Here is a 14483-nt window from a genome sequence, read left to right on the forward strand (position 1 = left end):
AGTCATGTCAGAACAGAAAAAGGCCTTCCCCAAACTGTTCCCAAATAGCTTGAAACAATTGCCCAAAATGTCTTGGTACGCCAAAGCTTTAAGACTTCCCTTCACTGGAAGTAAGTGAACCCCTAAGCTAACCCCTGAAAAACAACCCCATAGAATCAAACTTTACAGTTGGCACAGTGCACTCTGGCAGGTAACATTCTCCTGGCGTTCACCAAACCCAGCCTCGTCCATCAGACTGCCAGACAGAGAAGCATGTGTCGTCATTCCACAGATGGTTTCCACTGCTCCAGAGTCCAGTGGCAGTATGCTTTACAGCACTCCATCCAACACTTGGCATTGTGCTTGGTGCTTGGCTTGCATGCAGCTTCTTGGCCATTAAGCCCCCAGTGCAGTTTTTGTGCTGATGTTAATGTGCGAGGAGATTTGTAACTCTTAAGTTACTGAGTCAGCAAGGCATTGGCGACTTTAACGCATTATGCGCTTCAGGACTCGGTGTCCCTGCTCTGTAACTTTATATGCTCTGCTCCTGGCTGAGCTGCTGTGGTTCCAATTTTCAATAATACCACTCACAGTTGATTGTAGTATCTAGGAGGGAAGAAATTTTCCAAGCTGACTTGATGCAATGGTGGCATCCTATTACCGTACCATACTCAAATTCAGTGAGCTCTTACAATGAGCCATTATTTCATAAATGTTTGTAAAGGCACAGTGCATGTCTAGGTCCTTGATTTTATACATCTGTGGCAATAGCACTGAATGAAACACCTGAATTCAATGATTAAGAGGTGTGTCTTAATACGTGTGTCCATATAGTGTACCTATGCTACATTTTTTTTTTTTTGCATTGTTTCTTAAGCAACCAATGCATGGCAAATTTCTTAGTGCGCTCCAATACATCTCAATCTAATGACTTCAGTCAGCTAATGTCCAGTGTGTCTGTATTCATTACGCAGATGTAGACATATGCTGCAGTAGCTTAATAGAGCTTTTTTTATTAATTGTTGTGGAACTGAGCTCAGTTTTGTAAATTTGTAATGTTGCAACATTATGATTTGCATAACTTTGAGGTACTCAGACGTACAGCAGACTACAAGACACTTTCTGCAACACAAAGATGCACTTAACCCACTTTGCCAAAGTCCGATCCAACAGCTCTCAGACGGAACTGCTATGTAGGCATAGATATAGCGACATAAATATTTATGTCTAGTGTACCACTCTGAGAAGCTTTAATTATTTGTGCTTTATTTAGTGCACAGTTTGTGGTTAAGACCCAGCAGGCGCATTACAACACCACTATACGCACACATTAAGGAAAGCCTAATTGTTCTGTGCAATGTGTCAAACATAGGCATAGTTTTGGGCGGGATAGGTCCTACTCACACAACTCATATAAATGTGTTAGGGTGAATGGTGTGAACAGTGTTCCCTCCCAGAGTTGAAAGTTAAAAACCATTATGAGAACTTCTAGATTTCACCACATTACCTAGTCACATTGAAAAATATTAATGATAATGCAACCAATTTAATTATTAAGCCAATATAAACAAAAATAACTGAAGTATAACATTATTTATTTAATTATTCATAGTCTGAAACATTTTAATATACCACCAACAGGGGGCTTGTTTAAGGATCCAAATCTACATCTACCTGGAGTTCATATACTGGGCAGGGGCTTATTCTTAACCAACTACAGATAGGGGTATCAATTCAGCAACTAAATTTTGTACAGTTCCAGCTTTTATTTATTAAGATTTACTAGGATACATTATCAGTAGAAGTTCATATCACTGGGCTGAAAAGATATGGGTCAAGGTATTTGATAAACAGGGAACATAAACTGTTTAAAATGCCACTATTTTGTCACTATTTTTGCATTGCCTTCCTAAAGATGAACATCTAAACAAATCCATACATGTTCATATTTAGCTGCCTATAATTATTTAGATAACAAGATTCTACAATTTTTGTTTACCCTTTGAGAATCTTACAGTTTAGTAATAACTGCTGTCACCAGGCATAAGTTAGTGAAACATAACTACTAACATACAGCATTTCTAAAATGAAGAATGTATGATTTGATAAAATGATGTAACCTAGGAACCAACATGTTTTACAGAATGTATATAGTTTTAAAAGAATGTGTATAGTTCCTCTAGCTGAAATGATTTAATTCTGAAAACTGAGCAAAAGGAAATTGACAGTGTTATTTTTATATAGTCAGAGGTAGTGTTAATCACCACTTGCAGGCCATAGTTCTTGGTCAATCTGTATTTTATAGTGAATTTTAAAGCAGCTAAGCCCATACTCATGGTGGCATTAACAAAAGGGATTCGAGAGGAAACAAACATTTCCAATATAAGTAAACTTTATACAATAATTTAATAATAATTTCTCACAGTTTTATCCAATGCCTCAAAGCCAATCTTTGAATCATTTTTATAGTGTTAAATTTAGAATGTGAAATCTAAACTTAACACTCATTTTTTTAATCATTCATTAGAAATATAGACATAGTTTGCTGACTAACCTCTCAACAACTCCTGCCAGAATCAGTTTCTGATACTCCCCTGGATTATATTGTTGAATTCCTGGTGATGGCCAAGGCAACATCAGACAGCAATGCCAGCATTCCAGCAGAGCGGTGCAGTAAAGTGCAGAAAGCCCTGGACATTGACGTACACTTAGAAAGAAACAGCAGCCAGGAGAGTGAACCTCTAGCTGAGATATACAGGTCAGTCCTGTCCAAGTTACTAGCATAATGTATTATACATCTGCACTAAAGAAGTCTCTGGGGCCATATATGAGTGTATAGCTTATGCCTATCTAGTCCGCATTTGATTTATGTCATACATATGTGATGTGTTATAAGGTCAGTTCAGAGTGTGAACGCAATTTCTTACTACAGCTAGAAAAACCATGACTGCAAGGAAATATTCCAGGATAGGAAAACCATCATTAGGCTTCCCAAGACAGGTACTAGCATGGCAAAAAATAACTATAATGTCCTTAAAGGTTTTCAAAGGATCTTGACTCCATGCTTGGTTTCAACATTGATCTTGGCAATGAAGAAGATATTGTTTAAGTAGATATTGCTTAACACATAGAGTGGCCTGTTGACAAAACCAGTGTGGGAACTGACTTTATAAATGAAAGATTTCAAAATGACTGCTGTCCCTAAAGTCACTTTGTCTTTTGAAAGTAAATGAGTGGTAGACTGCATGTTAAGCATATAACAAAATCATTGTAAAACTATATTATTATTTTTAATAAACTATTTTGTTTAAATATTAAAATCTAAAGATTCTAATATGTTTTTCCTTATGTTTTTGTGAATAATGCCCATGAATGAACAACCAACCAACCACATCACTGGTAATCTGCATGAGGTTAATTCACCTAACTGGAAGGGGGAATTTTGCCCTCTGGAGCTTTGGATAAACCTTTGTAAAGGTCATTATTCCACTGAGGGACATGATTATCTGAAGAATTCCTTACTCCCTTGAGCCCAATGCATAGGTAGGCAGATAAGGTCCCCCCCACAGTAGTTTTTAAATTCCCCATCCAGTGTTTCAGATGTTTTACTTCTGATATGTTCAGTACAGTTCAAGTGTATTGTGCATGTTATTTTAATCACTATCCCTAAACAGTGTGCTATCTATCCCTTATATATGTAGCCCATTTATATTTGAGTCCTTTTTTACTGTAAAAATCAGCAATACCGCTATGGCAAGGTTTGCTCTATAACTTAACACTTAAAAGCCAAAAAGGTTTAATTCACAGGACACGGTGACCTATGGTGGTGTTTTCCAGGGAGAGCAAGGGTGCATTTGGGTGGAAAGGTGGAGCATGTAACTGGGCAGGGCATTTGGTGAACCTTCGCCCATGCCGTCAGGGAGGCTAGAGCTAAAGTTGCCATCGTAGGCACTGACTACAGCAAAGCCAAGAGAGTGACCCAGGAACTCACTCTGAACGGTCTGTGTTGATTCACAGTAAGAAACAGTGGCATGGAGGTGGATTAAAGAAATTTTTAATCACTTTTAAGACCTTCCAGCAGATGGCGCTGTCCTATCAGCATGCAAAGGAAGATGCTTTTGTTTCTCTGGTGTCCTCATTAGTTAAACAAGGACCTAAAGACATATTCTGTGGTTTTAGAATTAGTACTGGTTTATTACTTCAGTTGTTAACAATATGGGAAATATTGAACTTATTATACCTCCTAGATACTCAGACTGAGCTCAACTAACTTTTCTATTCTAATAGCTTTTTTAATCACCACTGTTTGTTAACAATGGAATCCAGGCTAATTTTTGGATAAGCAAGCTCCTTTGAGCTCTTGAGAAACTATAAAAATAACTGATAAATGATAGAAGTTATAGAAAATATATTATGAAATATATATATTATGTACCAATGCATATATTTCTTGAAAATAAATGAACAATAAGAAAAAAGGTTCACACTTTGTACTCTTATTAATTACATTAAGGCGGTATATAATTTATATAATAATACAGTAAGACAGTATATAAGTATATATATATATATATATATATATATATATATATATATATATATATATATATATATATATATATATATATATATATATATATATTCCCCAGAGTTATTAAATTTTGTACTGTGTAAAAGCATCCGTATGCATGTTTAAAAATATTACTTATGCAGTTCTCATTACCTTTGTTGCATTTTCTCTGCTTCAGGGATTTCATGTTTATCATTAACTATAGACATCAGAAAGCCAGAGGATGTTCACAAGACTGATGGCATTTTCTCTAAGCGGGGTGTGGTTCACATTGCCTGCAGCGATGCGGGAATCAACAAGAATTCAGCTAGTGAGGACAATAGTTTTGAGGAATAGGCCAAAACCTTTAACGTTAACCCCCAGAGGAACAGTCATGTGTTGCCAGGTATTCTCCACTACACAACCATACACTGCACTCACAGGAGTCTTTACAGTTCAGTGCAAGTGTTGCTGAATAGACAGTGAGTTCCACAGAATATGCAAGTCACGGTACAATGACTTAACATATAAACCATTGCTTGGGTAACTTATTGGGTAACAAATTCTTATTGCTACATCTTATATCTTCAATGACTTTTTGAAATGTAACAGGCAGATGATCACTACCCTTAAAGTGACATAGAAAAGGGTGAAGCAACATTTACAAAAATTTATAGCAAAACCTTTAAGACATATGTTTTTATAACCTTCATCTTGCAACCGCTTTACAAATCAAACATTTTATGAAATGGATCACAGCCTTTATGAGTGGAACTACGAAACCAAGACATTTTGGATGGCATAACCCCGAGAAAGATGTGTTCCAAAAGTGAAAATTGATGCCTCACAGACTTTAAAGGTGTTTTGAGCCTTTGTGCTTCTTTCTCTCCCTTACTGAGGGAGTGGTGTTCTTCCTCCACCAGCGAGTGTCGCTGAGGTCTGATCAGTACAGGTGTCTGTACAGTGATGCAACTCTGAAAGTGCATTTGTCTCTTCCCCCCCTTAAATTATCGCCTCAAGCAGCCGGGCATGTCATACTGAAGCAGGGCTATGGGAAGATGATCAACACCACCTCCATGGCCAGTTTAATAGGTGAGTGATGAATTTCTGTCGAAATACGCTCCTTCTGAATTTAATGCTGTTTTTAAACACTGGCGAGAAGATTTTGAGGGGGGGAAAAAAAGTATTTTGACAAGTATCAATGGGAGGGAAAGGAAAAGCAGAGGGGAAGTGTTTGAGGGATGAGATCTCTGAGATCTCTGAGAAGGTAACTCTGTGGGGAGTCTTGTTAGGTGTGTCCAGTGGCTGGTTTTGTAAACAGCCTTCACCTGAAAGTCTCTTTATAACTTACTGAACTTAGAATGAACTCAGCAAGGGAAAGCCTATACCATAATTAGCACCCAAGCATTCACACACACCCACACACACCCACACACACACACACACACACACACACACACAAAATCCATAAAATATCCTACTGTGCACATACACAGTACAAATGCACACATGTGAACACCCACACAACCTCAACCCTAAAATTTATACCCCAGTTTATTCTCCTCTATTCTTTACTCATCAATCTGTCTAATTCTGTTTTACAGGCTCATATATGACCACTACCCTAAATTCATTGACCCTTTTATTATTCGTGCAGCTACAAAGTCCGTCCTTCTTATTGGCCCATGTAGGGCCATTTTTGCATCACAATAAATATAGAGACTCTGTCAGAGTGTTATAAGTCTGTAAACTCGCGTAAAGGGACTTCCTGGCGAATCTCACTGGTCCGCTGCCAGAGGCTCGACCATTAATGGTGAAAAGATGGATTCCTTTTGGGCCATGTAGTTAAAAAAAGAAGGAAAGCTAAGAGAAAAAGTGGTTTGTGACACTGCATTGCAATTCCTCCAACAGGTCGCGTACAGCACAACAACAGCACTCCATCAACCTCGTAGTCAAGTAGCCAATAAACTTGTGTACCATATGGACAGCGGTCCCAACTGTGGGGCAATCTGTAGAACAGGAACATGCTATTACATGGAGAGCAACTGAGAGGTAGTAGGAGAGGGAGAGAGAGGACAAAAGTGATCAATTACTCACATTACATGCAGTCCTTCAGGAATTTGCTTTATTGGCCTGGACATCTGTTATAATATTGTCATAATGTGTAATCAGATGGGGCTTGTTGTAGCCAAGCTAGGGAAGAAAACACAGCTATGAAAGTCCAATTACAATGCACAGTGACAGCAGCTCTGTCCAGCTGGCCAACTGAACCCTTTTGTTTTTTCTCCCCTCTCCCCTCCCTTCTCTCAGTCTCTGGAGGATGAAAGTATGTGACCTGGTTGCACCACTAAGATGAAGTTTATATGCCTCTAACTAGAAATTTAAATAGGCAATACCTTTGCAATGCTGTACAGTTGGGGGGTTATGGGTTAAAAAATACCTGACCTAACACTACAAGAGTCGGATGCAAGATGCCTTTCAGGTCAGGTGTTAGCACTTGCGCAAGGAAAAGAAAAACTGAAAGCAGGTTCTCTATGGCCTCAGAAGTAAATAAATATGCAGTGGCTAAACCATTCTGACCTTCAAAATGTGTGGAATTTTCAGATCACAGGATTTGATAGTGAGCTTGTTTTCCTGTCTTTAAAAGGAGAAATAAATTGCTGTACAGATGTTGAAAAGAGCTTAAGATGCATCTCACTTGCTCCCACCCCTCTTCCTTACAAAGGAAAGACTGACTTCTCTTTAAGTGAAACATCAGTGGGGATTTATTGTGGCTATTGAAGGGCATCCTTATGAAGACTTGTGGCTTCTATCAGCGACGACTGGTACGTGTTGGATTTTCTGAGTGCTGATAAGATGGATTTGGAATGTTAGACTGTATGTCCTCCCCTGGCCGTCTATTAGACTCTATTACACCGGATATCACCCGTCGGCAATCCAGCACGGGCTCCTCGTTTAAAACAAACGAGGCTCAGAGAGCGCGAGTCCATCTCCACAGGACTATCCGCTGCCCGCACACAGCTGTGGCATATTTATCATCCCGCTCCCAACCCCAGCAATTTGGCAGTGAGATCACTGGGTGATGAGGTTAACTACTAAAGTTGTATGTAACTTGGAGCCTCCCTCATGATGATTAATCGGGCGGCAGAGCGCAAGCCCCCCTTCCCGCTATTGCATGCGGCGTTGAGCATCTGTGATGGTCAAGGCAAACAAATGGCACATTGCCTTTGTTCCTGAAGACGGTGCATAACCGAACATCCAGAGTAATTAATTTTACATCACCTCATCCGCGGGGTCCCAAAAGCTAATGAAAGTGTTTTCAAGTCACACTGGAGTTCAGGGCCACGCGCTGAGTTATGGGGGGAAATGAAGTAATTGGGCCCAAAATGAATCACACATTCAAGCCCTGAGTCGATTTTAATGTCTTTCACGTTTAATAAAATTGCTCTTATAAAGAGAGTACATTAGAAAAGAAATGGTACAGTTGTATGTGAATGGAAATTAAACCAATCTGCCATTTTTTAGTGGTGTCACTTCTTGAAACCCAAACCTTGCTCTGACTTATTCATAACTGGATAAGCAGTCAGCCATTTTGTGCTGTCTCTTTTTTCTACCCAACAGTACCACATTCTCAGAAACAGCTGGTCTCTAAAGCAAGAGTGGTAAAGCTCACCCAAACCTTTGGCACAGAGTGCAACCGCAGTGTTGTACTGTACTGGTTGATTTTTTTTGGAATTTTATCCTTACTTCAACATTCTCACTTTTCAAGCAGGGTGATGGGTTGCATTTCCTGGCATCATTCTAGATTTGAAAACACAGGCATAGTCCACACTAGCATGTCTAAATTGGAAAAGCATTTGAAAACTAAATTGGAAACAACCCCCGCCCCCTTTTCTCTGTGTGAATGCAACATTGAAGTCATAGGTCAGGCACTTGCATATACTAAATGACATTCTTTGTAATTTTTGCATTGTTACAAATAAGAATAAGAGACATTGAAATGAGTGAAATGGGCGACAAGTTCAGAAACCACAGAAATCCACTATAGGTGATTCCAACAGCTTCCTCACTAGTTAGATCTATGACAAAACATGAACAAAGTAGATTAAACCATGCGGGGGGAAAAAAAACACACACACACACAACACAGTCCTCATTACTGAGTTTTTAACTGATATTTCATTATCTTTCCAACAGGACTGCGATACCATCAAACTCATCCCCATTCCTGTTGTCATTGCGGGATTATTTCTCATAGTGTCCCTATATAGCCGGACTACCACGGTGAGTCAAGTGGTGTAAAATAGAAGCACCAGAGTAGTTGCGACTTGCCATGCTCACTGTTTGTTGTAAAAATAGGCTTAAAGGAACAATATACAATGTGTTATCGAGGCTTGGAAAATAGACAGCCAAGCATCATTAATAAATTTACAGTACTAAATCATAAAATAACCATGATATGTCATCCGAGATTAAGGAAACATGCTAAATTGAAATACAAGCTTCTCTGTGCCTCATCCAGTATGTTCTCCTTTGTACTTTCTATTCAAAATTCATTTTTCCAGAAAGATACCTGATATACTATATGACCAGAGCTATCGTCATGGTGCATTTCATCCAAAGATGGCAGAAAAAGGTGCCAGATACTTCATACATTCATCTGACCCTGAAGTAAGTGCATACTGAATATTATACTACATACTATTACAGGGAACAGTATACATTATATAATGAGTGCAGTATGGAGTGTACAGTATGTAGTATGTTATTTTGAACATAGCCAAAGTTTGGGTTTTGGCCTGTGATCCCACCCACTGCACATTTCCCAGTAGCATTTCAGCACCATAGGTTGCCGGATATGAAACCAACTGGCTGCCTGATTCGTTAGCCATGGAAGAAACCAAACTATCAACAGAGTTAATGTTAGATTCTACCTGACCTACATTCAACATTCGAGTATTTGCACTCTGTGATTCATTTGCAACTGGGTTGTCAAGGCAGCAAATATTTGAGACACAGCCGGTGAAGTGACCCTATCTAGTGCTGGCTAACGCCATCATGCTACCACAGTGTTATCTGCTGTCAGTCACACCGGAGGAGTGGACAAGCCATAGCTATTTACTACCTTAGTAACAACAAGAATGAGAGAAATATAAGACAGAAATCACAAGTTTTACTCCAAGCTGACTCAATTTACAAATGTGATTATATTTTGAATTAATCCATTAATGGGAAGTATGACATTCACTGTATGTCATCTGACATGATTTGTTTGGGCTGAAAGAAAGAGCACTAGGCAACTACTTCGAAACAAATGTGAAATAATGTATACCTTATCTGTTAAATTAAGCAGTATGTTATTGGGTCTTAGAAAATAGTAACTTAAACTCCAGATTGTGTATTTTCAGAGCAGTGCATATTTGTTTTTGGGATAATGGGCTATGGTGCATAGCCAGTCATGCATGTAGCCAACACTGACAAAATTCCACAAGTTGGTTTATAATTTGCAAACAATAAAAGCATTTTAAATATATACATTACCTGATACATACAGTGTAGGACTCGCCATTGCTTACGATTGTTAAAATTAACGTTGCTCTTGTCTTGTACTTTTTTGTGCAAATGTCCTCAACTTGTGATTTTAAAAACCTGATGTCAATATTGCATTTTTGCCCTTTAAGCATTGCTGCTGCTAGACTAGCTGCTTTTACTGATTCAAATATCTTCTTGAAGACATTGTAGATATCACTGTACTTCTGATTTGTTAATAGAATTTAAAAACGACCATGAAAAATGACCGTGAACTAATGCTGTGTTGTGTTGTGTTTGAACTGCAAACAGCAGTTCAACAGCCCTCTTCCCCCCCAGAAAACACCGCTAATGCACACAGTTTATGTAGATGGCCTAGCTAACATTCAAAAATGCTGAATTTTACCAAAATGCAACAAGTTTTCATTTCTAGAAAAAGAAGGCTTGTTGTTTGTGGCCAAACTTAATTTGTTTTTACAAGGCCAAAAACATTGTATTGTTTTCCACAGAGGATTACAGTTGAGAATGGATCACTAATTTCCTTGTGAAACTTGGATTTCTTTCCTATTCTGCTTAATTGGATAATGTCTAAAGGGATGAATCAACCAAACAGTTTCTTTAATTCTTATATTCAATTAGGGATTCAAATTAGCAGTATGAGCACAACAGTGGCAGTATCTACTCTTCAGTGTTGCTCTTGTGAGGAAAGAGGAGAAAAGATTGTGAGGAAACACACGCATGCCACTTGAAGAGCTTCCCCGAACGCCTGAGATTCCCATAATAAATCTGCCACACACACAAACACACACACACACACACACACACACACACACACACACACAGACAGACACACACACACACACACACACACACACACACACACACACACACACACTTACTTGCATTCTCTATCATTTCTATGAAGCTTGTTTGCTCATTTTAATTTACAAGCAAACAATCCTGCCCCTCCCCCATTCCATGGATCTCTCAATGGGCCTCTGCCTGACTCCCATGAAGTGACAGTGGGTAAATATGCATAAAAGGGCGGGGGGCGGGGGTGCAATTAGCACGAATGAGGTTGACTGCTGCCTGATTTCATTGGCAACTTTTAGTTGCCACGGTGATAAGCTGAATTATCTAGAAAATTGGCTGAGGGAAAACAGCACGCCCTCTGATTGCCAGGAATGGTTCTCAGATAAAGCGCCACTGAAGAGAAAAATAATTGAGGTTGAAATATGTTAACCAAAGGTGTCACCCACAGCCATTTACCTCCATGCTGGATTCGGTATTAAGGACAAAAAGGAATATACTTTAGGCAGGCTTAACTGGGAGCAATGCCTTTTCAGCATTATAAATACTGTCAAGTTGGTAGAAGAAAGAGCATTCTCTATTAAGAGTTATAGTAAAGAAATACATTTGTTCTAGTTTTGAGGGGATGTCTTTTATTAATTGAAAGATATAAAGCACTGTTACGTGCCAATCATTTCCTAACTTTCTGATTTTACAACATAATTGGAATACACTAGAAAAAGTTGTTTAAAATGGCCTTGTGCACTGGATTTTGGGACAGATACCGAGCCTATTATTAGCCCACATTGCCCTGTCAATGGAAATTCTCAGTTGAAAATCCCTGTGGGCATCAGAGTGGCAAGGCAAGTAGACAGCACTGGAGAACTTGTAGTCTTGATTGCCATCAAATAGGATTTTTTTTTTTCCAGAGAATCAAATACCCCCTAGAGTGCAGCGACTATAGGCAACATTTACTGTAGTCACTTAGGTCCTTTGTCCAGCCTTGAAATGGAATGGCATTAATCAGTTTGTGTTCTGGGCCCTGATCCTTCCAACTGAAGATGACTGGAACCACAAACTAGGACACCTGAGGTTGAATCACACTGGGAGGGTGGCAGCGCTTTCTCTGTAGAGTCTTAACCACAGTATCTATTCATTAAATGACAAACGTCCTGCTCAAAACATGATGGCTACCCCACTCCTCTCAACCTCAGAAGGGTAATTGGTCTTGTTTTGTGTGCCTGTGTCTCTGGCAGGCGACTCAGAGACAGCGCTGTCATTCCCTGCCTCTGATGTCTGACGCGGCACGTTGGGGTTTTTTCTCCACTCCCCTCTCTTTCTCTTTTCCATTGTTGACACCCCTCTCATCCATTCGGAGAGTCTCGAGCCCCTGGTTCGGCGCTGGCTGTCAGACATCCCAGTCGGACGGGTGGCTCAAGTGACAGACCTGTGAGCAGCGGGGTCTACTTGGCATCTGAAGCCTCCGACTACATGACAGGGCATAACTTAGTCATAGAGGATGGGCAAAGTCTGTGGGAGAGAAACTTTGGCCTTCATTGCCTGAGAAGAAAAAAGAAAAAAGAAAGCTCTGCTTTTCTCTGCAGAGTGATTCTGACAGAATCTCTTTGTATATATAACCTGATGGTAATGCATTTGGAAACGCACTGTACTTTGTCTTTTAAGACCACATCAGGACTTACTGAAGATGGTTAGGTTTTGTAGTTAAAGTATACATTTTATTTTCAGACAATAGCACCACTCTATCACAGCCTCTAAAACCTAAATCACATACCTTTACCATTCTGCCTTCAAGAAAACCTATGAGGTAGCCATGATGCAGTTTCATCAATTTCTGCTTGGTGCTTTAATAGGAGGTCAGTGAAACAGTGCAGAGATTGCAAGCTAAATGCTGTGCCTGTGCTTTCTCTGAACATTTAAAGAAGTTTTACACAGGAGTATATTTTGAGACTATATATTTGAACTTCAACTGAAATATTAATAGCATAATAAAAGGGTATTGCGATGGTCACTACCATATGACCAGGACTCTGTATCTGTGTCTCAGATACCCCTCCCATTTCTCTTTCTCTCATCCTCTTCTTGTTCTCCTTTATACCTCTACTTGTCACTCTTTCACCATCACTGCTCCTGAACAGTGCTCCGAGAGCCTCTCTCCTCACTCTCCTTCATCGCTCTCTGCTGTTTTATATGCGGCAAAAACAATACTTGAAAGGAAAGGCCGGCGGAGAACTTGACCCTGGTCACTGCAATTATTCCAAAGGAGTGGCCAATTAGTGCCATTAGTAATGCAATAGGATGGCGGGGATGGTGTGTGAGCATCTACAATTTCACGCCATGGGCGGCGATACACGGGCCACATATTTACATAATGAGAAGGGGAAATTAGTAGGCCAGTGTTGAAGAGGTCCATTACTATGTTAGGCACATTACAAATTCCATGTGATCCTGTCCAAACTGCAGTATGAGCAGACAGCTGTCCGTCAAATCCAATGGATGTAGAAAAAGCTCAAGTGATTATTGTAATCATTATTGTCCTAATTATTAGCCAGTTATCATTATCTTTGAGAAAATCTTGTCAGAAAATGGTAAAACGTGTTAAAGTGGATTTATAAATGTATATGAAAGCATATTGCCTATGACTGGGGAACCAAACATGTTGAACTTAAACGTCTTACATGTATTGTGACATGTGTCCACCAAGTGGCAGTGTGGAGCCAGGATGATGGACTACTGCTTTTTTTTGCCAGAAAGGCAGCCATATAGTTCAGTGTTTATATCAGAATATTGAGGTTTTTAGGTTATGTGGGGGGAAAAATCTAATAAATAAAGAAACGGGCTACACTTCAAACAACTAATATTAATCATAACTAAATAAACTTTTACCATTGCTTACAGAGGAATACTCCCTCTTCAGATGTCACAGAGGGTAGTCCTTTATCCCCATTTACAGTTCAGTGGTATGATGTTCATTATGCTACAGTTGATCTATGTGCATGCTTCACCTGCTCACAATAACAAATACCGACCGCACATTGGCTCTCGAAGTTGACAACCAGCAACTGAACACTCAATAAGGAGAGAAAACATCTCTCTGACATTTAACAGCACAAGACCAGTGTCAAATAACATCAATTCTGCAAACTCAATAACTGTTTATATTATTTTTACTGTTGTGTTGTTTCCAAGGCCACTTTAAAGGCCTTGTTTTCTATCAAAAGTATACCCACAGCGAGAGGATTGTTAAGGAGAAAACTGTCACTCTTCAAACCTATGGCTTGCTTTATGAGGTATAAGCGATCTTGAATGCATTATTGATGACCTCCTTGTGCTGCAGTTACTGCCAGAAGCGTGGGCTGAACTTGCTCCTGTGTTGTACTAAACAGATCTTCAGCAGGAAACAGCACTTGTGCTCTCTGTCTCTCTCTCTCGCTCACACACACACACACACACATACACACACACACATACACACACACACACACACGTACGCACATGCACGCACACTACAAATCAACTTTGATTAATGTGGAGATTTGTCCTATTAGACAGCTACAGTGGAAGTGCATTGAGAGCACGGCCCAGCTAGACGGAAACAGCTTGGAAAGGGTGTAGGATA

Source organism: Electrophorus electricus, chromosome 3 (genome assembly GCF_013358815.1).
Source record: "Electrophorus electricus isolate fEleEle1 chromosome 3, fEleEle1.pri, whole genome shotgun sequence".
Taxonomy (NCBI): domain Eukaryota; kingdom Metazoa; phylum Chordata; class Actinopteri; order Gymnotiformes; family Gymnotidae; genus Electrophorus; species Electrophorus electricus.